Source organism: Gorilla gorilla, chromosome 18 (genome assembly GCF_029281585.2).
Source record: "Gorilla gorilla gorilla isolate KB3781 chromosome 18, NHGRI_mGorGor1-v2.1_pri, whole genome shotgun sequence".
NCBI lineage: Eukaryota > Metazoa > Chordata > Mammalia > Primates > Hominidae > Gorilla > Gorilla gorilla.
This window is the reverse complement of record NC_073242.2, coordinates 73,174,399-73,201,916: the sequence shown is the minus strand read 5'-3', so window position 1 is coordinate 73,201,916 and position 27,518 is coordinate 73,174,399.

Below are 27,518 nucleotides of genomic sequence, written 5' to 3'. Positions count from 1 at the left end.
TAAATATCCACTTGCAGACCTTACAAACAGAGTGTTTCCAAACCGCTCTATGAAAAGAAAGGTTAAACTCTGTGAGTGGAACGCACACAACACAAAGTGGTTTCTGAGAATCATTCTCTCTAGTTTTTATACGAAGATATATCCTTTTCTACCGTAGGCACCAAAGCGCTTGAAACCTCAATTTGCAAATTCCACAAAAAGAGGGTTTCAAATCTGCTCTGTCTAAAGGAAGGTTCAACTCTGTGAGTGGAACACATGTAACCCAAAGAAGTTACTTAGAGTTCTTCTGTCTAGAATTAGAAGAAGAAATCCCGTTTCCAGTGAAATCCTCAAAGACGTCCAAATATCCACATGCAGTCTATACAAACAGAGTGTTTCCAAACTGCTCTATTGAAAGAAAGGTTAAACTCTGTGAGTGGAATGCACACAACACAAAGTGATTTCTGAGAATGATTCTCTCTAGTTTTTATACGAAGATATTTCCTTTTCTACCGTTGGCCCCAAAGCACTTGAAATCTCCACTTGCAAATTCCACAAAAAGAGGGTTTCAAATCTGCTCTGTCTAAAGGAAGGTTCAACTCTGTGAGTTGAACACATGCAACCCAAAGAAGTTACTGAGAATTCTTCTGTCTAGCATTAGATGAAGAAATCCCGTTTCCAATGAAATCCTCAAAGCGGTCCAAATATCCACTTGCAGACTTTACAAACAGAGTGTTTCCAAACTGCTCTATGAAAAGAAAGCTTAAACTCTGTGTGTGGAACGCACGCAGTACAAAGTGGTTTCTGAGAATGATTCTCTCTAGTTTTTATACGAAGATATTTCCTTTTCTACCGTGGAACCCAAAGCGCTTGAAATCTCCACTTGCAAATTCCACAAAAAGAGGGTTTCAAATCTGCTCTGCATAAAGGAAGGTTCAACTCTGTGAGTTGAACACACGCAACCCAAAGAAGTTACTGAGAATTCTTCTGTCTAGCATTAGATGAAAAAATCCCGTTTCCAATGAAATCCTCAAAGAGGTCCAAATATCCACTTGCAGACTTTACAAACAGAGTGTTTCCAAACTGCTCTATGAAAAGAAAGCTTAAACTCTGTGTATGGAATGCACGCATTACAAAGTGGTTTCTGAGAATGATTATCTCTAGTTTTTATACGAAGATATTTCCTTTTCTACCGTGGATCCCAAAGCGATTGAAATCTCCACTTGCAAATTCCACAAAAAGAGGGTTTCAAATCTCCTCTGTCTGAAGGAAGGTTCATCTCTGTGAGTTGAACACACGCAACCCAAAGAAGTTACTGAGAATTCTTCTGTCTAGCATTAGATGAAGAAACCCCGTTTCGAACGAAATCCTCAAAGAGGTCAAAATATCCACTTGCAGACTATACAAACAGAGTATTTCCAAACTGCTCTATGAAAAGAAAGGTTAAACTCTGTGAGTGGAATTGACACAACACAAAGTGGTTTCTGAGAATGATTCTCTCTAGTTTTTATACGAAGATATTTCCATTTCTACCGTTGGCCCCAAAGAGCTTGAAATCTCCACTTGCAAATTCCTCAAAAAGTGGGTTTCAAATCTGCTCAGTCTAAAGGAAGTTTCAACTCTGTGAGTTGAACACATGCAACCCAAAGAATTTACTGAGAATTCTACTGTCTAGCATTAGATGAAGAAATCCCGTTTCCAATGAAATCCTCAAAGAGGTCCAAATATCCACTTGCAGACTTTACAAACAGAGTGTTTACAAACTGCTCTATTGAAAGAAAGGTTAAACTCAGTGAGTGGAACGCACACATGACAAAGTGGTTTCTGAGAATGATTCTCTCTAGTTTTTATACGAAGATATTTCCTTTTCTACCGTTGGCCCCAAAGCGCTTGAAATCTCCACTTGCAAATTCCACAAAAAGAGAGTTTCAACTCTGCTCTGTCTAAAGGAATGTTCAACTCTGTGAGTTGAACACACGTAACACGAAGGAGTTACCTAGAGTTCTTCTGTCTAGCATTAGATGAAGAAATCGCGATTCCAACGAAATCCTTGAAGTGCTCCAAATATCCACTTGCAGACTATACAAACAGAGTCTTTCCAAAGTGCTCTATTGCAAGAAAGGATAAACTCTGTGAGTGGAACGCAAACATCACAAAGTTATTTCTGAGAATGATTCACTCTAATTTTTATATGAATATAATTCCTTTTCTACCGTTGTCCCCAAAGCGCCTGAAATCTCCATTTGCAAGTTCCACAAAAAGAGGGTTTCAAATCTGCTCTGCCTAAAGGAAGGTTCAACTCTGTGAGTTGAACACACGCAGCCCAAAGAAGTTACTGAGAATTCTTCTGTCTAGCATTAGATGAAAAAATCCCGTTTCCAACGAAATCCTCAAAGAGGTCCAAATATCCACTTGCAGACTTTACAAACAGAGTGTTTCCAAACTGCTCTATTAAAAGAAACGTTAAACTCTGTGAGTGGAACGCACACAACACAAAGTGGTTTCTGAGAATGATTCTCTCTAGTTTTTATACGAAAATATTTCTTTTATACCATAGGCCCCAAAGCGCTTGAAATCTCTACTGGCAAATTCCACAAAAAGATTGTTTCAAATCTGCTCAGTCTAGAGGAAGGTTCAACTCTGTGAGTTGAACACACGCAACCCAAAGAAGTTACTGAGAATTCTTCTGTCTAGCATTAGATGAAGAAATCCCGTTTCTAACGAAATCCTCAAAGAGGTCCAAATATCCACTTGCAGACTTTATAAAGAGAGTGTTTGCAAACTGCTCTATGAAAAGAAAGGTTAAACTCTGTGAGTGGAACGCACACAACACAAAGTGGTTTCTGAGAATGATTCTCTCTAGTTTTTATACGAAGATATTTCCTTTTCTACCGTTGGGCCCAAAGCGCTTGAAATCTCCACTTGCAAATTCCACAAAAAGAGGGTTTCAAATCTGCTCTGTCTAAAGGAAGGTTCAACTCTGTGAGTTGAACACAGGTAACCCAAAGGAGTTACTTAGAGTTCTTCTGTCTAGCATTAGATGAAGAAATCCCGATTCCAACGAAATCCTTAAAGTGCTCCAAATATCCACTTGCAGACTATACAAACAGAGTCTTTCCAAACTCCTCTATGAAAAGAAAGGTTAAACTCTGTGAGTGGAACGCACACAACACAAAGTGGTTTCTGAGAATGATTCTCTCTAGTTTTTATACGAAGATATTTCCTTGTCTACCGCTAGCCCCAAAGAGCTTGAAATCTCCACTTGCAAATTCCACAAAAAGGGTGTTTCATATCTGCTCAGTGTAAAGGAAGGTTCAACTCTGTGAGTTGAACACACGCAACCAGAAGAAGTTACTGAGAACTCTTCTGTCTAGCATTAGATGAAGAATACCCATTTGCAACGAAATCCTCAAAGAGGTTCAAATATCCACTTGCAGACGATACAAACAGAGGGTTTCCAAACTGCTCTATTGAAAGAAAGGTAAAACCCTGTTAGTGGAACGCACACAACACAAGGTGGTTTCTGAGAATGATTCTCTCTAGTTTTTATACGAAGATATTTCCTTTTCTACCGTAGGCCCCAAAGAGCTTGAAATCTCCACTTGCAAATTCCAGAAACAGAGTGTTTCAAATCTGTTCTGTCTAAAGGAAGGTTCAACTCTGTGAGTTGAACACACGCAACCCAAAGAAGTTACTGAGAATTCTCGTGTCTAGCATTAGATGAAGAAATCCCGTTTCCAACGAAATCCCCAAAGAGGTCCACATATCCACTTGCAGACTTTAGAAACAGAGTGTTTAAAAACTGCTCTATGAAAAGAAAGGTTAAACTCTGTGAGTGGAACTCACACATGCCAAAATGGTTGCTGAGAATTATTCTGTCTATTTTTTATAGGAACATATTTCCTTTTCTACCGTTGGCCGAAAAGCGCTTGAAATCTCCAATTGCAAATTCCACAATAAGAGGGTTTCAAATCTGCTCTATCTAAAGGAATGTTCAACTCTCTGAGTTGAACACACGCAGCCCAAATAAGTTACTGGGAATTCTTCTGTCTTGCGTTATATACAGAAATCCCGTTTCCAACGAAATCCTCAGAGAGTTCCAAATACCCACTTGCAGACTGTACAAACAGAGTGTCTCCAAACTGCTGTATGAAAACAGAGGTTAAACTTAGTGAGTGGAACGCACACATCACAGAGTGGTTGCTGAGAATGATTCTCTCTAGTTTTTAAACGAAGATATTTCCTTTTCTACCATTGGCCCCAAAGCGCTTGAAATCTCCAATTGCAAATTCCACAAAAACAGGGTTTCAAATCTGCTCTGTCTAAAGGGACGTTCAACTCTGTGAGATGAACACATGCACCCTGATGAAGTTACTGAGAATTCTTCTGTCTAGCGATATACGCAGGAATCCCGTTTCCAACGAACTACTCAAAGAGGTCAAAATATCCACCTGCGGAATTTACAAACAGAGTGTTTCCAAACTGCTCTATGAAAAGAAAGGTTAAACTCTGTGAGTGGAACGCACATATCCCAAAAGGGTTGTTGAGAATGATTCTGTCTAGTTTTCATACGAAGATATTTCCTTTTCTACCGTTGGCCCAAAAGCACTTGAAATCTCCACTTGCAAATTCCACAAAAACAGGGTTTCAAATCTGCTCTGTGTAAAGGAATGTTCAACTCTGTGAGTTGAACACACGCAGCCCAAAGAAGTTACTGGGAATTCTTCCGTCTAGCGTTATATACAGAAATGCCATTTCCAACGAAATCCTCAGAGAGGTCCAAATATCCACTTGCAGACTTTACAAACAGAGTGTCTCCAAACTGCTCTATGATAACAGAGGTTAAACTTTGTGAGTGGAACGCACACATCACAGAGTGGTTGCTGAGAATGATTCTCTATTGTTTTTAAACGAAGATATTTCCTTTTCTACCGTTGGCCCCAAAGGGCTTGAAATCTCCACTTGCAAATCCCACAAAAACAGGGTTTCAAATCTGCTCTGTCTAAAGGAAGGTTCAACTCTGTGAGTTGAACACACGCAGTCCAAAGAAGTTACTGAGAATTCTTCTGTCTAGTGTTATATACAGAAATCCCGTTTCCAACGAAATCCTCAGTGAGGTCCAAATATCCACTTGCAGACATTAGAAACACAGTGTCTCCAAACTACTCTATGAAGACAGAGGTTAAACTCTGTGAGTGGAACGCACACATCACAAAATGATTGCTGGGAATGATTCTCTCTACCTTTTATACGCAGATATTTCCTTTTCTACCGTTCGCCCCAAAGCACTTGAAATCTCCACTTGCAAATTCCACAAAAAGAGGGTTTCAAATCTGCTCTGCTTAAGGAAGGTTCAACTCTGTGAGTTGAACACATGCACCCCGATGAAGTTACTGAGAATTATTCTGTCTAGCGTCATACGTGGAAATCCCGTTTCCAAAGAAATCCTCAAAGAGGTCCAAATATCCACCTGCAGACTTCACAAACAGAGTGTTTCCAAACTGCTCTATGAAAAGAAAGGTTAAACTCTGTGAGTGGAACGCACACATCTCAAAAGGGTTGTTGAGAATGATTCTGTCTAGTTTTTATATGAAGATATTTCCGTTTCTACCATTGGCCGAAAAGCACTTGAAATCTCCACTTGCAAATTCCACAAAAACAGGGTTTCAAATGTGCTCTGTCTAAAGGAAGGTTCAACTCTGTGAGTTGAACACACGCAGCCCACAGAAGTTACTGAGAATTCTTCTGTCTAGCGTTATATGCAGAAATCCCGTTTCCAAAGAAATCCTCAGAGAGGTCCAAATATCCTCTTGCAGACTTTACAAACAGAGTGTTTCCAAACTGCTCTATGGAAACAAAGGTTGAACTCTGTGAGTGGAACGCACACATCACAAAGTGGTTGCTGAGAATGATTCTTTCTAGTTTTTATACGAAGATATTTCCTTTTCTACCGTAGGCCCCAAAGCGCTTGAAATCTCCACTTGCAAATTCCACAAAAAGAGGGTTTCAAATCTGCTCTGTCTAAAGGAAGGTTCAACTCTGTGAGTTGAACACATGCAGCCCAAAGAAGTTAATGAGAATTCTTCTGTCTAGCGTTATATGCAGAAATCCCGTTTCCAACGAAATGCTCAAGAGGTCCAAATATCCACTTGCAGACTTTACAGACGGAGTGATTCCAAACGGCTCTATGAAAACAAAGGTTAAGCTATGTGAGTGGAACTCACACATCCCAAAGTGGTTGCTGAGAATGATTCTTTCTAGTTTTTAAACGAACACATTTCCTTTCTACTGTTGCCCCAAAAGCGCTTGAAATCTCAACTTGCAAATTCCACAGAAACAGGGTTTCAAATCTGCTCTGTCTAACGTATGGTTAAACTCTGTGAGTTGAACACAAGCAACACAAAGAAGTTACTGAGAATTCTTCTGTCTAGCATTAAATGAAGAAATCCCCTTTTGAACCAAATCCTCAAAGAGGTCCAAATATCCACTTGCAGACTATACAAACAGAGTTTTTCCAAACTGCTCTATTGAAAGAAAGGTTAAACTCTGTGAGTGGAATGCTCACAACACAAAGTGGTTTCTGAGAATGATTCTCTCTAGTTTTTATACGAAGATATTTCCTTTTCTACCGTTGGCCCCAAAGCGCTTGAAATCTAAAGTTGCAAATTCCACAATAAGAGGGTTTCAAATCTGCTCTGTCTAAAGAAGTTTGAACTCTGTGAGTTGAACACACGCAACCCAAATTAGTTACTGAGAATTCTTCTGTCTAGCATTAGATGAAGAAATCCCGTTTCCAAGGAAATCCTCAAAGAGGTCCAAATATCCACTTGCAGACTTTACAAACAGTGTGTTTCCAAACTGCTCTATGAAAAGAAAGGTTAAACTCTGTGAGTGGAACGCACGCATTACAAAGTGCTTTCTGAGAATGATTCTCTCAAGTTTTTATACGAAGATATTTCCTTTTCTACCGTTGGCCCCAAAGCGCTTGAAATCTCCACTTGCTAATTCCACAAAAAGAGGGTTTCAAATCTGCCCAGTCTGAAAGAAGGTTCAACTCTGTGAGTTGAACACACGCAACCCAAAGCAGTTACTGAGAATTCTTCTGTCTAGCATTAGATGAAGAAATCCCGTTTCCAACGAAATCTTCAAACAGGACCAAATATCCACTTGCAGACTTTACAAACAGTGTGTTTCCAAACTGCTCTACGAAAAGAAAGGTTAAACTCTGTGAGTGGAACGCACACAACCCAAAGTGGTTTCTGAGAATGATTCTCTCTACTTTTTATACGAAGATATTTCCTTATCTACCGTGGGACCCAAAGCGCTTGAAATCTCCACTTGCAAATTCCACTAAGAGAGGGTTTCAAACCTGCTCTGCCTAAAGGAAGGTTCAACTCTGTGAGTTGAACACACGCAACACAAAGAAGTTACTGAGAATTCTTCTGTCTAGCATTAGACGGAAAAATCCCGTTTCCAATGAAATCCTCGAAGAGGTCCAAACATCCACTTGCAAACTTTACAAACAGAGTGTTTCCAAACTGCTCTATGAAAAGAAAGCTTAACCTCTGTGAGTGGAACGCACGCATTACAAAGTGGTTTCTGAGAATGATTCTCTCTAGTTTTTATACGAAGATATTTCCTTTTCTACCCTGGAACCCAAAGCGCTTGAAATCTCCACTTGCTAATTCCACAAAAAGAGGGTTTCAAATCTGCTCTGCCTAAAGGAAGGTTCAACTCTGTGAGTTGAACACATGCAACCCAAAGAAGTTACTGAGAGTTCTTCTGTCTAGCATTAGATGAAAAAATCCCGTTTCCAACGAAATCCTCAAAGAGGTCTAAATATACACTTGCAGACCTTACAAACAGAGTGTTTCCAAACTGCTCTATGAAAAGAAAGGTTAAACACTGTGAGTGGAATGCACACAACACAAAGTGATTTCTGAGAATGATTCTCTCTAGTTTTTATACGAAGATATTTCCTTTTCTACCGTTGGCCCCAAATCGCTTGAAATCTCCACTTGCAAATTCCACAAAAAGAGGTTTTCAAATCTGCTCTGACTAAAGGAAGGTTCAACTCTGTGAGTTGAACACACGCAACACAAAGAAGTTACTGAGAATTCTTCTGTGTAGCATTAGATGAAGAAATCCCGTTTCCAACAAAATCCTCAAAGCGGTCCAAATATCCACTTCCAGACTTTACAAACAGAGTGTTTCCAAACTGCTCTATGAAAAGAAAGCTTAAACTCTGTGTGTGGAACACACGCATTACAAAGTGGTTTCTGAGAATGATTCTCTCTAGTTTTTATACGAAGATATTTCCTTTTCTACCGTCGGCCCCAAAGCGCTTGAAATCTCCACTTGCAAATTCGACAAAAAGAGGTTTTCAAATCTGCTCTGCCTAAAGAAAGGTTCAACTCTGTGAGTTGAACACACGCAACACAAAGAAGTTACTGAGAATTCTTCTGTCTAGCATTAGATGAGAAAATCCCGTTTCCAATGAAATCCTCAAAGAGGTCCAAATATCCACTTGCAGACTTTACAAACAGAGTGTTTCCAAACAGCTCTATGAAAAGAAAGCTTAAACTCTGTGAGTGGAACGCACGCAACAAAGTGGTTTCTAAGAATGATTCTCTCTAGTTTTTATACGAATATATTTCCTTTTCTACCGTGGAACCCAAAGCGATTGAAATCTCCACTTGCAAATTCCACAAAAAGAGGGTTTCAAATCTCCTCTGTCTAAAGGAAGGTTCAACTCTGTGAGTTGAACACACGCAATCCAAAGAAGTTACTGAGAATTCTTCTGTCTAGCATTAGATGAAGAAATCCCGTTTCGAACGAAATCCTCAAAGAGGTCAAAATATCCACTTGCAGACTATACAAACAGAGTGTTTCCAAACTGCTCTATGAAAAGAAAGGTTAAACTCGGTGAGTGGAATGCACACAACACAAAGTGGTTTCTGAGAATGATTCTCTCTAGTTTTTATACGAAGATATTTCCTTTTCTACCGTTGGCCCCAAAGTGCTTGAAATCTCCACTTGCAAATTCCACAAAAAGAGGGTTTCAAATCTGCTCTCCCTAAAGGAAGGATCAACCCTGTGAGTTGACCACCCGCAGCCCAAAGAAGTTACTGAGAATTCTTCTGTCTAGCATTAGATGAAAAAATTCCGTTTCCAACGAAATCCTCAAAGAGGTCCAAACATCCACTTGCAGACTTTACAACGAGAGTGTTTCCAAACTGCTGTATGAAAAGAAAGCTTAAACTCTGTGCGTGGAACGCACGCATTACAAAGTGGTTTCTGAGAATGATTCTCTCTAGTTTTTATACGAAGATATTTCCTTTTCCACCGTGGAACCCAAAGCGCTTGAAATCTCCACTTGCAAATTCCACAAAAAAGAGGGTTTCAAATCTGTTCTGTATAAAGTAAGGTTCAACTCTGTGAGTTGAACACACGCAACCCAAAGAAGTTACTGAGAATTCTTCTGTCTAGCATTAGATGAAAAAATCCCGTTTCCAACGAAATCCTCAAAGAGGTCTAAATATACACTTGCAGACCTTACAAACGGAGTGTTTCCAAACTGCTCTATGAAAAGAAAGGTTAAACTCTGTGAGTGGAACGCACACAACACAAAGTGGTTTCTGAGAATGATTCTCTCTAGTTTTTATACGAAGATATATCCTTTTCTACCGTATGCCCCAAAGCGCTTGAAACCTCAATTTGCAAATTCCACAAAAAGAGGGTTTCAAATCTGCTCTGTCTAAAGGAAGGTTCAACTCTGTGAGTTGAACACATGTAACCCAAAGAAGTTACTTAGAGTTCTTCTGTCTAGAATTAGATGAAGAAATCCCGTTTCCAGTGAAATCCTCAAAGAGGTCCAAATATCCACTTGCAGTCTATACAAACAGAGTGTTTCCAAACTGCTCTATTGAAAGAAAGGTTAAACTCTGTGAGTGGAATGCACACAACATAAAGTGATTTCTGAGAATGATTCTCTCTAGTTTTTATACGAAGATATTTCCTTTTCTACCGTTGGCCCCAAAGCACTTGAAATCTCCACTTGCAAATTCCACAAAAAGAGGTTTTCAAATCTGCTCTGTCTAAAGGAAGGTTCAACTCTGTGAGTTGAACACATGAAACCCAAAGAAGTTACTGAGAATTCTTCTGTCTAGCATTAGATGAAGAAATCCCGTTTCCAACGAAATCCTCAAAGCGGTCCAAATATCCACTTGCAGACTTTACAAACAGAGTGTTTCCAAACTGCTCTATGAAAAGAAAGCTTAAACTCTGTGTGTGGAACGCACGCATTACAAAGTGGTTTCTGAGAATGATTCTCTCTAGTTTTTATACGAATATATTTCCTTTTCTACCGTCGGTCCCAAAGCGCTTGAAATCTCCACTTGCAAATTCCACAAAAAGAGGGTTTCAAATCTGCTCTGCCTAAAGGAAGGTTCAACTCTGTGAGTTGAACACACGCAACCCAAAGAAGTTACTGAGAATTTTCTGTCTAGCATTAGATGAAAAAATCCCGTTTCCAATGAAATCCTCAAAGAGGTCCAAATATCCACTTGCAGACTTTACAAACAGAGTGTTTCCAAACTGCTCTATGAAAAGAAAGCTTAAACTCTGTGAGTGGAACGCACGCATTACAAAGTGGTTTCTGAGAATGATTCTCTCTAGTTTTTATACGAAGATATTTCCTTTCCTACCGTGGAACCCAAAGCGATTGAAATCTCCAATTGCAAATTCCACAAAAAGAGGATTTCAAATCTCCTCTGTCTAAAGGAAGGTTCAACTCTGTGAGTTGAACACACGCAACCCAAAGAAGTTACTGAGAATTCTTCTGTCTAGCATTAGATGAAGAAACCCCGTTTCGAACGAAATGCTCAAAGAGGTGAAAATATCCACTTGCAGACTATACAAACAGAGTGTTTCCAAACTGCTCTATGAAAAGAAAGGTTAAACTCTGTGAGAGGAATGGACACAACACAAAGTGGTTTCTGAGAATGATTCTCTCTAGTTTTTATACGAAGATATTTCCATTTCTACCGTTGGCCCCAAAGAGCATGAAATCCCCACTTGCAAATTCCACAAAAAGTGGGTTTCAAATCTTCTCAGTCTAAAGGAAGTTTCAACTCTGTGAGTTGAACACACGCAACCCAAAGAATTTACTGAGAATTCAACTGTCTAGCATTAGATGAAGAAATCCCTTTTCCAATGAAATCCTCAAAGAGGTCCAAATATCCACTTGCAGACTTTACAAACAGAGTGTTTACAAACTGCTCTATTGAAAGAAAGGTTAAACTCAGTGAGTGGAACGCACACATGACAAAGTGGTTTCTGAGAATGATTCTCTCTAGTTTTTATACGAAGATATTCTTTTTCTACCGTTGGCCCCAAAGCGCTTGAAATCTCCACTTGCAAATTCCACAAAAAGAGGGTTTCAACTCTGCTCTGTCTAAAGGAATGTTCAACCCTGTGAGTTGAACACACGTAACACGAAGGAGTTACCTAGAGTTCTTCTGTCTAGCATTAGTTGAAGAAATCCCGATTCCAACGAAATCCTTAAAGTGCTCCAAATATCCACTTGCAGACTATACAAACAGAGTCTTTCCAAAGTGCTCTATTGAAAGAAAGGATAAACTCTGTGAGTGGAACGCAAACATCACAAAGTTATTTCTGAGAATGATTCACTCTAATTTTTGTATGAATATAATTCCTTTTCTACCGTTGTCCCCAAAGCGCTTGAGATCTCCACTTGCAAATTCCACAAAAAGAGGGTTTCAAATCTGCTCTGCCTAAAGGAAGGTTCAACTCTGTGAGTTGAACACACGCAGCCCAAAGAAGTTACTGAGAATTCTTCTGTCTAGCATTAGATGAAAAAATCCCGTTTCCAACGAAATCCTCAAAGAGGTCCAAATATCCACTTGCAGACTTTACAAACAGAGTGTTTCCAAACTGCTCTATTAAAAGAAACGTTAAACTCTGTGAGTGGAACGCACACAACACAAAGTGGTTTCTGAGAATGATTCTCTCTAGTTTTTATACGAAGATATTTCCTTTTCTACCGTCGGTCCCAAAGCGCTTGAAATCTCCACTTGCAAATTCCACAAAAAGAGGGTTTCAAATCTGCTCTGCCTAAAGGAAGGTTCAACTCTGTGAGTTGAACACACGCAACCCAAAGAAGTTACTGAGAATTCTTCTGTCTAGCATTAGATGAAAAAATCCCGTTTCCAATGAAATCCTCAAAGAGGTCCAAATATCCACTTGCAGACTTTACAAACAGAGTGTTTCCAAACTGCTCTATGAAAAGAAAGCTTAAACTCTGTGAGTGGAACGCACGCATTACAAAGTGGTTTCTGAGAATGATTCTCTCTAGTTTTTATACGAAGATATTTCCTTTTCTACCGTGGAACCCAAAGCGATTGAAATCTCCACTTGCAAATTCCACAAAAAGAGGATTTCAAATCTCCTCTGTCTAAAGGAAGGTTCAACTCTGTGAGTTGAACACACGCAACCCAAAGAAGTTACTGAGAATTCTTCTGTCTAGCATTAGATGAAGAAACCCCGTTTCGAACGAAATGCTCAAAGAGGTGAAAATATCCACTTGCAGACTATACAAACAGAGTGTTTCCAAACTGCTCTATGAAAAGAAAGGTTAAACTCTGTGAGTGGAATGGACACAACACAAAGTGGTTTCTGAGAATGATTCTCTCTAGTTTTTATACGAAGATATTTCCATTTCTACCGTTGGCCCCAAAGAGCTTGAAATCACCACTTGCAAATTCCACAAAAAGTGGGTTTCAAATCTTCTCAGTCTAAAGGAAGTTTCAACTCTGTGAGTTGAACACACGCAACCCAAAGAATTTACTGAGAATTCAACTGTCTAGCATTAGATGAAGAAATCCCTTTTCCAATGAAATCCTCAAAGAGGTCCAAATATCCACTTGCAGACTTTACAAACAGAGTGTTTCCAAACTGCTCTATTAAAAGAAACATTAAACTCTGTGAGTGGAACGCACACAACACAAAGTGGTTTCTGAGAATGATTCTCTCTAGTTTTTATACGAAGATATTTCCTTGTCTACCGTTGGCCCCAAAGCGCTTAAAATCTCCACTTGCAAATTCCACAAAATGAGGGTTTCAAATCTGCTCAGTCTAAAGGGAGGTTCAACTCTGTGAGTTGAACACACGCAACCCAAATAATTTACTGAGAATTCTTCTGTCTAGCATTAGATGAAGATATCCCATTTCCAATGAAATCGTCAAAGAGGTCCAAATATCCACTTGCAGACATTACAAACAGAGTGTTTCCAAACTGCTCTATGAAAAGAAAGATTAAACTCTGTGAGTGGAACGCACGCATTACAAAGTGCTTTCTGAGAATGATTCTCTCTAGTTTTTATACGAAGATATTTCCTTTTCTACCGTTGGCCCCAAAGCGCTTGAAATCTCCACTTGCAAATTCCACAAAAAGAGGGTTTCAAATCTGCCCAGTCTAAAATAAGGTTCAACTCTGTGAGTTGAACACACGCAACCCAAAGAAGTTACTGAGAATTCTTCTGTCTAGCATTAGATGAAGAAAACCCGTTTCCAACGAAATCTTCAAACAGGACCAAATATCCACTTGCAGACTTTACAAACAGAGTGTTTCCAAACTGCTCTATGAAAAGAAAGGTTAAACTCTGTGAGTGGAACGCACACAACACAAAGTGGTTTCTGAGAATGATTCTCTCTAGTTTTTATACGAAGATATTTCCTTGTCTACCGTTGGCCCCAAAGTCCTTGAAATCTCCACTTGCAAATTACACAAAATGAGGTTTTCAAATCTACTCAGTCTGAAGGAAGGTTCAACTCTGTGAGTTGAACACACGCAACCGAAAGAAGTTACTGAGAATTCTTCTGTCTAGCATTAGATGAAAAAATCCCGTTTCCAACGAAATCCTCAAAGAGGTCAAAATATCCACTTGCAGACTTTACAAACAGAGTGTTTCCAAACTGCTCTATTAAAAGAAACGTTAAACTCTGTGAGTGGAACGCACACAACACAAAGTGGTTTCTGAGAATGATTCTCTCTAGTTTTTATACGAAGATATTTCCTTTTCTACCGTCGGTCCCAAAGCGCTTGAAATCTCCACTTGCAAATTCCACAAAAAGAGGGTTTCAAATCTGCTCTGCCTAAAGGAAGGTTCAACTCTGTGAGTTGAACACACGCAACCCAAAGAAGTTACTGAGAATTCTTCTGTCTAGCATTAGATGAAAAAATCCCGTTTCCAATGAAATCCTCAAAGAGGTCCAAATATCCACTTGCAGACTTTACAAACAGAGTGTTTCCAAACTGCTCTATGAAAAGAAAGCTTAAACTCTGTGAGTGGAACGCACGCATTACAAAGTGGTTTCTGAGAATGTTTCTCTCTAGTTTTTATACGAAGATATTTCCTTTTCAACCGTTGGCCCCCAAGCGCTTGAAATCTCCACTTGCAAATTCCACAAAAAGAGGGTTTCAAACCTGCTCAGTCTAAAGGAAGGTTCAACTCTGTGAGTTGAACACACGCAACCAAAAGAAGTTACTGAGAATTCTTGTGTCTAGCATTAGATGAGGAAGTCCCGTTTCCAGCGAAATCCTCAAAGAGGTCCAAATATCCACTTGCAGACTTTACAGACAGAGTGTTTCCAAACTGCTCTATGAAAGGAAAGGTTAAACTCTGTGAGTGGAACACACACATGACAAAGTGGTTTCTGAGAATGATTCTCTCTAGTTTTTATATGAATATATTTCCTTTTCTACCGTTGGCCCCAAAGCGCTTGAAATCTCCACCTGCAAATTCCACAAAAAGAGGGTTTCAAATCTGCTCTGTCTATAGAAAGGTTCAACTCTGTGAGTTGAACACACGCAACCGAAAGAAGTTACTGAGAATTCTTCTGTCTAGCATTACATGAAGAAATCCTGTTTCCAACGAAATCCTTAAAGAGGGCCAAAGATCCACTTGCAGACTTTACAAACATGGTGTTTCGAAACTGCTCTATGAAAAAAAAGGTTAAACTCTGTGAGTGGAACGCACACATGACAAACTGGTTTCTGAGAATGATTCTCTCTAGTTTTTATACGAATATATTTCCTTTTCTACCGTTGTCCCCAAAGCGCTTGAAATCTCCACTTGCAAATTCCACAAAAACAGGGTTTCAAATCTGCTCTGTCTAAAGGAAGGTTCAACTCTGTGAGTTGGACACATGCAACCCAACGAAGTTACTGAGAATTCTTCTGTCTAGCATTAGATGAAGAAATCCCGTTTCCAACGAAATCCTCAAAGAGGTCCAAATATCCACTTGCAGACTTTACAAACAGGGTGTTTGCAAAATGCTCTATGAAAAGAAAGGTTAAACTCTGTGAGTGGAACGCAGACATGACAAAGTGGTTTCTGAGAATGATTCTCTCTAGTTTTTATACGAAGATATTTCCTTTTCTACCGTTGCCCCCAAAGCGCTTGAAATCTCCACTTTCAGATTCCACAAAAAGAGGGTTTCAAATCTGCTCAGTCTAAAGGAAGGTTCAACTCTGTGAGTTGAATGCAAGCAACCAAAAGAAGTTACTGAGAATTCTTCTGTCTAGCATTAGATGAAAAAATCCCGTTTCCAACGAAATCCTCAAAGAGGTCCAAATATCCACTTGCAGACTTTACAAACAGAGTGTTTCCAAACTGCTCTATGAAAAGAAAGGTTAAACTCTGTGAGTGGAACGCACACATGACAAAGTGGTTTCTGAGAATGATTCTCTCTAGTTTTTATACGAAGATATTTCCTTGTCTACCTTTGGCCACAAAGAGCTTGAAATCTCCACTTGCAAATTCCACAAAAAGACTGTTTCAAATCTGCTCAGTCTAAAGGAAGGTTCAACTCTGTGAGTTGAACACACGCAACCAGAAGAAGTTACTGGGAATTCTTCTGTCTAGCATTAGATGAAGAATTCCCATTTCCAACGAAATCCTCAAAGAGGTTCAAATATCCACTTGCAGACTATACAAACAGAGTGTTTCCAAACTGCTCTATTGAAAGATAGGTAAAACTCTGTGAGTGTAACCCACACAACACAAAATGGTTTCTGAGAATGATTCTCTCTAGTTTTTATACGAGGATATTTCCTTTTCTACCTTTGGCCCCAAAGCGCTTCAAATCTCCACTTGCAAATTCCACAAAAAGAGGGTTTCAAATCTCCTCTGTCTAAAGGAATGTTCAACTCTGTGAGTTGAACACACGCAACCCAAAGAAGTTACAGAGAATTCTTCTGTCTAGCATTAGATGAAGAAATCCTGTTTCCAACGAATCCTCAAAGAGGTCCAAAGGTCCACTGGCAGACTTTACAAACATGGTGTTTCCAAACTGCTCTATGAAAAGAAAGGTTAAACTCTGTGAGTGGAACGCACACATGACAAAGTGGTTTCTGAGAATGATTCTCTGTAGTTTTTATACGAAGATATTTCCTTTTCTACCGTTGGCCTCCAAGCGCTTGAAATCTCCACTTGCAAATTCCACAAAAAGAGGGTTTCAAATCTGCTCAGTCTAAAGGAAGGTTCAACTCTGTGAGTTGAACACATGCAACCAAAAGAAGTTACTGAGAATTCTTCTGTCTAGCATTAGATGAGGAAATCCTGTTTCAAGGAAATCCTCAAAGAGGTCCAAATATCCACTTGCAGACTTTACAAACAGAGTGCTTCCAAACTGCTCTATGAAAAGAAAGGTTAAACTCTGTGAGTGGAACGCGCACATGACAAAGTGCTTTCTGAGAATCATTCTCTCTGGTTTTTATACGAAGATATTTCCCTTTCTGCCGTTGGCCCCAAAGCACTTGAGATCTCCACTTGCAAATTCCACATAAAGAGGGTTTCAAATCTCCTCAGTCTAAAGGAAGGTTCAACTCTGTGAGTTGAACACAGGCAACCCAAGGAAGTTACTGAGAATTCTTCAGTCTAGCATTAGATGAAGAAATCCCTTTTCCAACGAAATCCTCAAAGAGGTCCAAAGATCCACTTGCAGACTTTACAAACAGAGTGTTTCCAAACTGCTCTATGAAAAGAAAGGTTAAACTCTGTGAGTGGAATGAACACATCACAAACTGGTTTCTGAGAATGATTCTCTCTAGTTTTTATACGAAGATATTTCCTTTTCTACCGTTGGCCCCAAAGCGCTTGAAATCTCCACTTGCAAATTCCACAAAAAGAGGGTTTCAAATCTGCTCTGTCTAAAGGAAGGTTCATCTCTGTGAGTTGAACACACGTAACCCAAAGGAGTTACTTAGAGTTCTTCTTTCTAGCATTAGATGAGGAAATCCCGATTCCAAAGAAATCCTTAAAGTACTCCAAATATCCACTTGCAGACTATACATACAGAGTGTTTGCAAACTGCTCTATTGAAAGAAAGGTTGAACTCTGTGAGTGGAACGCACACAACACAAAGTGGTTTCTGAGAATGATTCTCTCTAGTATTTATATGAAGATATTTCCTAGTCTACCGTTGGACCCACAGAGCTTGAAATCTCCACTTGCAAATTCCACAAAAAGTGGGTTTCAAATCTGCTCAGTCTAAAGGAAGGTTCAACTCTGTGAGTTGAACACACGCAACCCAAAGAATTTACTGAGAATTCTTCTGTCTAGCATTAGATGAAAAAATCCCGTTTCCAATGAAAACCTCAAAGAGGTCCAAATATCCACTTGCAGACTTTACAAACAGAGTGTTTCCAAACTGCTCTATGAAAAGAAACGTTACACTCTGTGAGTGGAACGCACACAACACAATGTGGTTTCTGAGAATCATTCTCTCTAGTTTTTAAACGAGGATATTTCCTTTTCAACCGTTGGCCCCAAAGCTCTTGAAATCTCCACTTGCAAATTCCACAAAAAGAGGGTTTCAAATCAGCTCTGTCAAAAGGAAGGTTTAACTCGGTGAGTTGAACACACGCAACCCAAAGAAGTTACTTAGAGTTCTTCTGTCTAGCATTGGATGAAGAAATCCCGTTTCCAACGGAATTATCCAAGAGGTCCAAATATCCACTTGCAGACTATACAAACAGAGCGTTTCCAAAGCGCTCTATTGAAAGAAAGGTTAAACTCTGTGTGTGGAACGCACACATCACAAAGTGGTTTCTGAGAATGATTCTCTCAAGTTTTTATACGAAGATATTTCCTTTTCTACCGTAGTCCCCAAAGCGCTTGAAATCTCCACTTGCAAATTCCACAGAAAGAGGGTTTCAAATCTGCTCTGTCTAAAGGAAGGTTCAACTCTGTGAGTTGAACACATGTAACCCAAAGAAGTTACTTAGAGTTCTTCTGTCTAGAATTAGATGAAGAAATACCGTTTCCAAAGAAATCCTCAAAGAGTTCCAAATATCCCCTTGCAGACTATACAAACAGAGTCTTTCCAAACTGCTCTATTGAAAGAAAGGTTAAACTCTGTGAGTGGAACGCACACATCACAAAGTGATTTCTGAGAATGATTCTCTCTAGTTTTTATACGAATATACTTCCTTTTCTACCATTGTCCCCAAAGCGCTTGAAATCTCCACTTGCAAATTCCACAAAAACAGGGTTTCAAATCTGCTCTGTCTAACGGAAGGTTCAACTCTGTGAGTTGAACACACGCAACCCAAAGAAGTTACTGAGAATTCTTCTGTCTAGCATTAAATGAAGAAATCCCCTTTCGAACGAAATCCTCAAAGAGGTCCAAATATCCACTTGCAGACTATACAAACAGAGTGTTTCCAAACTGCTCTATTGAAAGAAAGGTTAAACTCTGTGAGTGGAATGCACACAACACAAAGTGGTTTCTGAGAATGATTCTCTCTAGTTTTTATACGAAGATATTTCCTTTTCTACCGTTGGCCACCAAGCACTTGAAATCCACTTGCAAATTCCACAAAAAGAGGGTTTCAAATCTGCTCTGTCTAAAGGAAGGTTCAACTCTGTGAGTTGAACACACGCAACCCAAAGAAGTTACTGAGAATTCTTCTGTCTAGCATTAGATGAAGAAAGCCCGTTTCCAACGAAATCCTCAAAGAGGTCCAAATATCCACTTGCAGACTTTACAAACAGGGTGTTTGCAAAATGCTCTATGAAAAGAAAGGTTAAACTCTGTGAGTGGAACGCAGACATGACAAAGTGGTTTCTGAGAATGATTCTCTCTAGTTTTTATACGAAGATATTTCCTTTTCTACCATGGGCCACAAAGCGCTTGAAATCTCCACTTGCAAATTCCACAGAAAGAGGGTTTCAAATCTGCTCTGTCTAAAGGAAGGTTCAACTCTGTGAGTTGAACACATGTAACCCAAAGAAGTTACTTAGAGTTCTTCTGTCTAGAATTAGATGAAGAAATCCCGTTTCCAAAGAAATCCTCAAAGAGGTCCAAATATCCACTTGCAGACAATAGAAACAGAGTGTTTCCAAACTGCTCTATGAAAAGAAAGGTAAAACTCTGTGAGTGGAATGCACACAACACAAAGTGGTTTCTGAGAATGATTCTCTCTAGTTTTTATACGAAGATATTTCCTTTTCTACCGTTGGCCCCTAAGCACTTGAAATCCACTTGCAAATTCCACAAAAAGAGGGTTTCAAATCTGCTCTGTCTAAAGGAAGGTTCAACTCTGTGAGTTGAACACACGCAACCCAAAGAAGTTACTGAGAATTCTTGTGTCTAGCTTTAGATGAAGAAATCCCGTTTCCAATGAAATCCTCCAAGAGGTCCAAATATTCACTTGCAGACTTTACAAACAGAGTGTTTCCAAACTGCTCTATTGAAAGAAAGGTTAAACTCTGTGAGTGGAACGCACACAACACAATGTGGTTTGTGAGAATGATTCTCTCTAGTTTTTATACGAAGATATTTCCTTTTCTACCGTTGGCCCCCAAGCGCTTGAAATCTCCACTTGCAAATTCCACAAAAAGAGGGTTTCAAATCTGCTCAGTCTAAAGGAAGGTTCAACTCTGTGAGTTGAACACACGCAACCAAAAGAAGTTACTGGGAATTCTTCTGTCTAGCATTAGATGAAGAATTCCCATTTCCAACGAAATCCTCAAAGAGGTCCAAATATCCACTTGCAGAGTATACAAACACCGTGTTTCCAAACTGCTCTATTGAAAGAAAGGTTAAACTCTGTGAGTGGAACGCACACAACACAAAGTGGTTTCTGAGAATGATTCTCTCTAGTTTTTATACGAAGATATTTCCTTTTCTACCGTTGGCCCCAAAGCGCTTGAAATCTCCACTTGCAAATTCCACAAAAAGAGGGTTTCAAATCTGATCTGTCTAAAGGAAGGTTCAACTCTGTGAGTTGAACACACGCAACCAAAAGAAGTTACTGGGAATTCTTCTGTCTAGCATTAGATGAAGAATTCCCATTTCCAACGAAATCCTCAAAGAGGTCCAAATATCCACTTGCAGAGTATACAAGCACCGTGTTTCCAAACTGCTCTATTGAAAGAAAGGTTAAACTCTGTGAGTGGAACGCACACAACACAAAGTGGTTTCTGAGAATGATTCTCTCTAGTTTTTATACGAAGATATTTCCTTTTCTACCGTTGGCCCCTAAGCACTTGAAATCCACTTGCAAATTCCTCAAAAAGAGGGTTTCAAATCTGCTCTGTCTAAAGGAAGGTTCAACTCTGTGAGTTGAACACACGCAACCCAAAGAAGTTACTGAGAATTCTTCTGTCTAGCATTAGATGAAGAAAGCCCGTTTCCAACGAAATCCTCAAAGAGGTCCAAATATCCACTTGCAGACTTTACAAACAGGGTGTTTGCAAAATGCTCTATGAAAAGAAAGGTTAAACTCTGTGAGTGGAACGCAGACATGACAAAGTGGTTTCTGAGAATGATTCTCTCTAGTTTTTATACGAAGATATTTCCTTTTCTACCGTGGGCCACAAAGCGCTTGAAATCTCCACTTGCAAATTCCACAAAAACAGGGTTTCAAATCTGCTCTGCCTAAAGGAAGGTTCAACTCTGTGAGTTGGACACATGCAACCCAACGAAGTTACTGAGAATTCTTCTGTCTAGCATTAGATGAAGAATTCCCATTTCCAACGAAATCCTCAAAGAGGTTCAAATATCCACTTGCAGACTATACAAACAGAGTGTTTCCAAACTGCTCTATTGAAAGATAGGTAAAACTCTGTGAGTGTAACCCACACAACACAAAATGGTTTCTGAGAATGATTCTCTCTAGTTTTTATACGAGGATATTTCCTTTTCTACCTTTGGCCCCAAAGCGCTTCAAATCTCCACTTGCAAATTCCACAAAAAGAGGGTTTCAAATCTCCTCTGTCTAAAGGAATGTTCAACTCTGTGAGTTGAACACACGCAACCCAAAGAAGTTACAGAGAATTCTTCTGTCTAGCATTAGATGAAGAAATCCTGTTTCCAACGAATCCTCAAAGAGGTCCAAAGGTCCACTGGCAGACTTTACAAACATGGTGTTTCCAAACTGCTCTATGAAAAGAAAGGTTAAACTCTGTGAGTGGAACGCACACATGACAAAGTGGTTTCTGAGAATGATTCTCTGTAGTTTTTATACGAAGATATTTCCTTTTCTACCGTTGGCCTCCAAGCGCTTGAAATCTCCACTTGCAAATTCCACAAAAAGAGGGTTTCAAATCTGCTCAGTCTAAAGGAAGGTTCAACTCTGTGAGTTGAACACATGCAACCAAAAGAAGTTACTGAGAATTCTTCTGTCTAGCATTAGATGAGGAAATCCTGTTTCAAGGAAATCCTCAAAGAGGTCCAAATATCCACTTGCAGACTTTACAAACAGAGTGCTTCCAAACTGCTCTATGAAAAGAAAGGTTAAACTCTGTGAGTGGAACGCACACATGACAAAGTGCTTTCTGAGAATCATTCTCTCTGGTTTTTATACGAAGATATTTCCCTTTCTGCCGTTGGCCCCAAAGCACTTGAGATCTCCACTTGCAAATTCCACATAAAGAGGGTTTCAAATCTCCTCAGTCTAAAGGAAGGTTCAACTCTGTGAGTTGAACACAGGCAACCCAAGGAAGTTACTGAGAATTCTTCAGTCTAGCATTAGATGAAGAAATCCCTTTTCCAACGAAATCCTCAAAGAGGTCCAAAGATCCACTTGCAGACTTTACAAACAGAGTGTTTCCAAACTGCTCTATGAAAAGAAAGGTTAAACTCTGTGAGTGGAATGAACACATCACAAACTGGTTTCTGAGAATGATTCTCTCTAGTTTTTATACGAAGATATTTCCTTTTCTACCGTTGGCCCCAAAGCGCTTGAAATCTCCACTTGCAAATTCCACAAAAAGAGGGTTTCAAATCTGCTCTGTCTAAAGGAAGGTTCATCTCTGTGAGTTGAACACACGTAACCCAAAGGAGTTACTTAGAGTTCTTCTTTCTAGCATTAGATGAGGAAATCCCGATTCCAAAGAAATCCTTAAAGTACTCCAAATATCCACTTGCAGACTATACATACAGAGTGTTTGCAAACTGCTCTATTGAAAGAAAGGTTGAACTCTGTGAGTGGAACGCACACAACACAAAGTGGTTTCTGAGAATGATTCTCTCTAGTATTTATATGAAGATATTTCCTAGTCTACCGTTGGCCCCACAGAGCTTGAAATCTCCACTTGCAAATTCCACAAAAAGTGGGTTTCAAATCTGCTCAGTCTAAAGGAAGGTTCAACTCTGTGAGTTGAACACACGCAACCCAAAGAATTTACTGAGAATTCTTCTGTCTAGCATTAGATGAAAAAATCCCGTTTCCAATGAAAACCTCAAAGAGGTCCAAATATCCACTTGCAGACTTTACAAACAGAGTGTTTCCAAACTGCTCTATGAAAAGAAACGTTACACTCTGTGAGTGGAACGCACACAACACAATGTGGTTTCTGAGAATCATTCTCTCTAGTTTTTAAACGAGGATATTTCCTTTTCAACCGTTGGCCCCAAAGCTCTTGAAATCTCCACTTGCAAATTCCACAAAAAGAGGGTTTCAAATCAGCTCTGTCAAAAGGAAGGTTTAACTCGGTGAGTTGAACACACGCAACCCAAAGAAGTTACTTAGAGTTCTTCTGTCTAGCATTGGATGAAGAAATCCCGTTTCCAACGGAATTATCCAAGAGGTCCAAATATCCACTTGCAGACTATACAAACAGAGCGTTTCCAAAGCGCTCTATTGAAAGAAAGGTTAAACTCTGTGTGTGGAACGCACACATCACAAAGTGGTTTCTGAGAATGATTCTCTCAAGTTTTTATACGAAGATATTTCCTTTTCTACCGTAGTCCCCAAAGCGCTTGAAATCTCCACTTGCAAATTCCACAGAAAGAGGGTTTCAAATCTGCTCTGTCTAAAGGAAGGTTCAACTCTGTGAGTTGAACACATGTAACCCAAAGAAGTTACTTAGAGTTCTTCTGTCTAGAATTAGATGAAGAAATACCGTTTCCAAAGAAATCCTCAAAGAGTTCCAAATATCCCCTTGCAGACTATACAAACAGAGTCTTTCCAAACTGCTCTATTGAAAGAAAGGTTAAACTCTGTGAGTGGAACGCACACATCACAAAGTGATTTCTGAGAATGATTCTCTCTAGTTTTTATACGAATATACTTCCTTTTCTACCATTGTCCCCAAAGCGCTTGAAATCTCCACTTGCAAATTCCACAAAAACAGGGTTTCAAATCTGCTCTAACGGAAGGTTCAACTCTGTGAGTTGAACACACGCAACCCAAAGAAGTTACTGAGAATTCTTCTGTCTAGCATTAAATGAAGAAATCCCCTTTCGAACGAAATCCTCAAAGAGGACCAAATATCCACTTGCAGACTATACAAACAGAGTGTTTCCAAACTGCTCTACTGAAAGAAAGGTTAAACTCTGTGAGTGGAATGCACACAACACAAAGTGGTTTCTGAGAATGATTCTCTCTAGTTTTTATACGAAGATATTTCCTTTTCTACCGTTGGCCACCAAGCACTTGAAATCCACTTGCAAATTCCACAAAAAGAGGGTTTCAAATCTGCTCTGTCTAAAGGAAGGTTCAACTCTGTGAGTTGAACACACGCAACCCAAAGAAGTTACTGAGAATTCTTCTGTCTAGCATTAGATGAAGAAAGCCCGTTTCCAACGAAATCCTCAAAGAGGTCCAAATATCCACTTGCAGACTTTACAAACAGGGTGTTTGCAAAATGCTCTATGAAAAGAAAGGTTAAACTCTGTGAGTGGAACGCAGACATGACAAAGTGGTTTCTGAGAATGATTCTCTCTAGTTTTTATACGAAGATATTTCCTTTTCTACCATGGGCCACAAAGCGCTTGAAATCTCCACTTGCAAATTCCACAGAAAGAGGGTTTCAAATCTGCTCTGTCTAAAGGAAGGTTCAACTCTGTGAGTTGAACACATGTAACCCAAAGAAGTTACTTAGAGTTCTTCTGTCTAGAATTAGATGAAGAAATCCCGTTTCCAAAGAAATCCTCAAAGAGGTCCAAATATCCACTTGCAGACAATAGAAACAGAGTGTTTCCAAACTGCTCTATGAAAAGAAAGGTAAAACTCTGTGAGTGGAATGCACACAACACAAAGTGGTTTCTGAGAATGATTCTCTCTAGTTTTTATACGAAGATATTTCCTTTTCTACCGTTGGCCCCTAAGCACTTGAAATCCACTTGCAAATTCCACAAAAAGAGGGTTTCAAATCTGCTCTGTCTAAAGGAAGGTTCAACTCTGTGAGTTGAACACACGCAACCCAAAGAAGTTACTGAGAATTCTTGTGTCTAGCTTTAGATGAAGAAATCCCGTTTCCAATGAAATCCTCCAAGAGGTCCAAATATTCACTTGCAGACTTTACAAACAGAGTGTTTCCAAACTGCTCTATTGAAAGAAAGGTTAAACTCTGTGAGTGGAACGCACACAACACAATGTGGTTTGTGAGAATGATTCTCTCTAGTTTTTATACGAAGATATTTCCTTTTCTACCGTTGGCCCCCAAGCGCTTGAAATCTCCACTTGCAAATTCCACAAAAAGAGGGTTTCAAATCTGCTCAGTCTAAAGGAAGGTTCAACTCTGTGAGTTGAACACACGCAACCAAAAGAAGTTACTGGGAATTCTTCTGTCTAGCATTAGATGAAGAATTCCCATTTCCAACGAAATCCTCAAAGAGGTCCAAATATCCACTTGCAGAGTATACAAACACCGTGTTTCCAAACTGCTCTATTGAAAGAAAGGTTAAACTCTGTGAGTGGAACGCACACAACACAAAGTGGTTTCTGAGAATGATTCTCTCTAGTTTTTATACGAAGATATTTCCTTTTCTACCGTTGGCCCCAAAGCGCTTGAAATCTCCACTTGCAAATTCCACAAAAAGAGGGTTTCAAATCTGATCTGTCTAAAGGAAGGTTCAACTCTGTGAGTTGAACACACGCAACCAAAAGAAGTTACTGGGAATTCTTCTGTCTAGCATTAGATGAAGAATTCCCATTTCCAACGAAATCCTCAAAGAGGTCCAAATATCCACTTGCAGAGTATACAAGCACCGTGTTTCCAAACTGCTCTATTGAAAGAAAGGTTAAACTCTGTGAGTGGAACGCACACAACACAAAGTGGTTTCTGAGAATGATTCTCTCTAGTTTTTATACGAAGATATTTCCTTTTCTACCGTTGGCCCCTAAGCACTTGAAATCCACTTGCAAATTCCTCAAAAAGAGGGTTTCAAATCTGCTCTGTCTAAAGGAAGGTTCAACTCTGTGAGTTGAACACACGCAACCCAAAGAAGTTACTGAGAATTCTTCTGTCTAGCATTAGATGAAGAAAGCCCGTTTCCAACGAAATCCTCAAAGAGGTCCAAATATCCACTTGCAGACTTTACAAACAGGGTGTTTGCAAAATGCTCTATGAAAAGAAAGGTTAAACTCTGTGAGTGGAACGCAGACATGACAAAGTGGTTTCTGAGAATGATTCTCTCTAGTTTTTATACGAAGATATTTCCTTTTCTACCGTGGGCCACAAAGCGCTTGAAATCTCCACTTGCAAATTCCACAAAAACAGGGTTTCAAATCTGCTCTGCCTAAAGGAAGGTTCAACTCTGTGAGTTGGACACATGCAACCCAACGAAGTTACTGAGAATTCTTCTGTCTAGCATTAGATGAAGAAATCCCGTTTCCAACGAAATCCTCAAACAGGTCCAAATATACACTTGCAGACTTTACAAACAGAGTGTTTCCAAACTGCTCTAAGAAAAGAAAGGTTAAACTCTGTGAGTGGAACGCACACAACACAAACTGGTTTCTGAGAATGATTCTCTCTAGTTTTTATACAAAGATATTTCCTTTTCTACCGTTGTCCACAAAGCGCTTGAAATCTCCACTTGCAAATTCCACAAAAAGAGGGTTTCAAATACGTTCTGTCTAAAGGAAGGATCAACTCTGTGAGTTGAACCCACGCAACCCAAAGAAGTTACGGAGAATTCTTCTGTCTAGCATTAGATGAAAAAATCCCGTTTCCAACGAAATCCTCAAAGAGGTCTAAATATACACTTGCTGACCTTACACACAGAGTGTTTCCAAACTGCTCTATGAAAAGAAAGGTAAAACTCTGTGAGTGGAATGCACACAACACAAAGTGGTTTCTGAGAATGATTCTCTCTAGCTTTTATACGAAGATATTTCCTTTTCTACTGTTGGCCCCTAAGCACTTGAAATCCACTTGCAAATTCCACAAAAAGAGGGTTTCAAATCTGCTCTGTCTAAAGGAAGGTTCAACTCTGTGAGTTGAACACACGCAACCCAAAGAAGTTACTGAGAATTCTTGTGCCTACCTTTAGATGAAGAAATCCCGTTTCCAATGAAATCCTCAAAGAGGTCCAAATATTCACTTGCAGACTTTACAAACAGAGTGTTTCCAAACTGCTCTATTGAAAGAAAGGTTAAACTCTGTGAGTGGAACGCACACAACACAATGTGGTTTGTGAGAATGATTCTCTCTAGTTTTTATACGAAGATATTTCCTTTTCTACCGTTGGCCCCCAAGCGCTTGAAATCTCCACTTGCAAATTCCACAAAAAGAGGGTTTCAAATCTGCTCAGTCTAAAGGAAGGTTCAACTCTGTGAGTTGAACACACGCAACCAAAAGAAGTTACTGGGAATTCTTCTGTCTAGCATTAGATGAAGAATTCCCATTTCCAACGAAATCCTCAAAGAGGTCCAAATATCCACTTGCAGAGGATACAAACACCGTGTTTCCAAACTGCTCTATTGAAAGAAAGGTTAAACTCTGTGAGTGGAACGCACACAACACAAAGTGGTTTCTGAGAATGATTCTCTCTAGTTTTTATACGAAGATATTTCCTTTTCTACCGTTGGCCCCAAAGCGCTTGAAATCTCCACTTGCAAATTCCACAAAAAGAGGGTTTCAAATCTGATCTGTCTAAAGGAAGGTTCAACTCTGTGAGTTGAACACACGCAACCAAAAGAAGTTACTGGGAATTCTTCTGTCTAGCATTAGATGAAGAATTCCCATTTCCAACGAAATCCTCAAAGAGGTCCAAATATC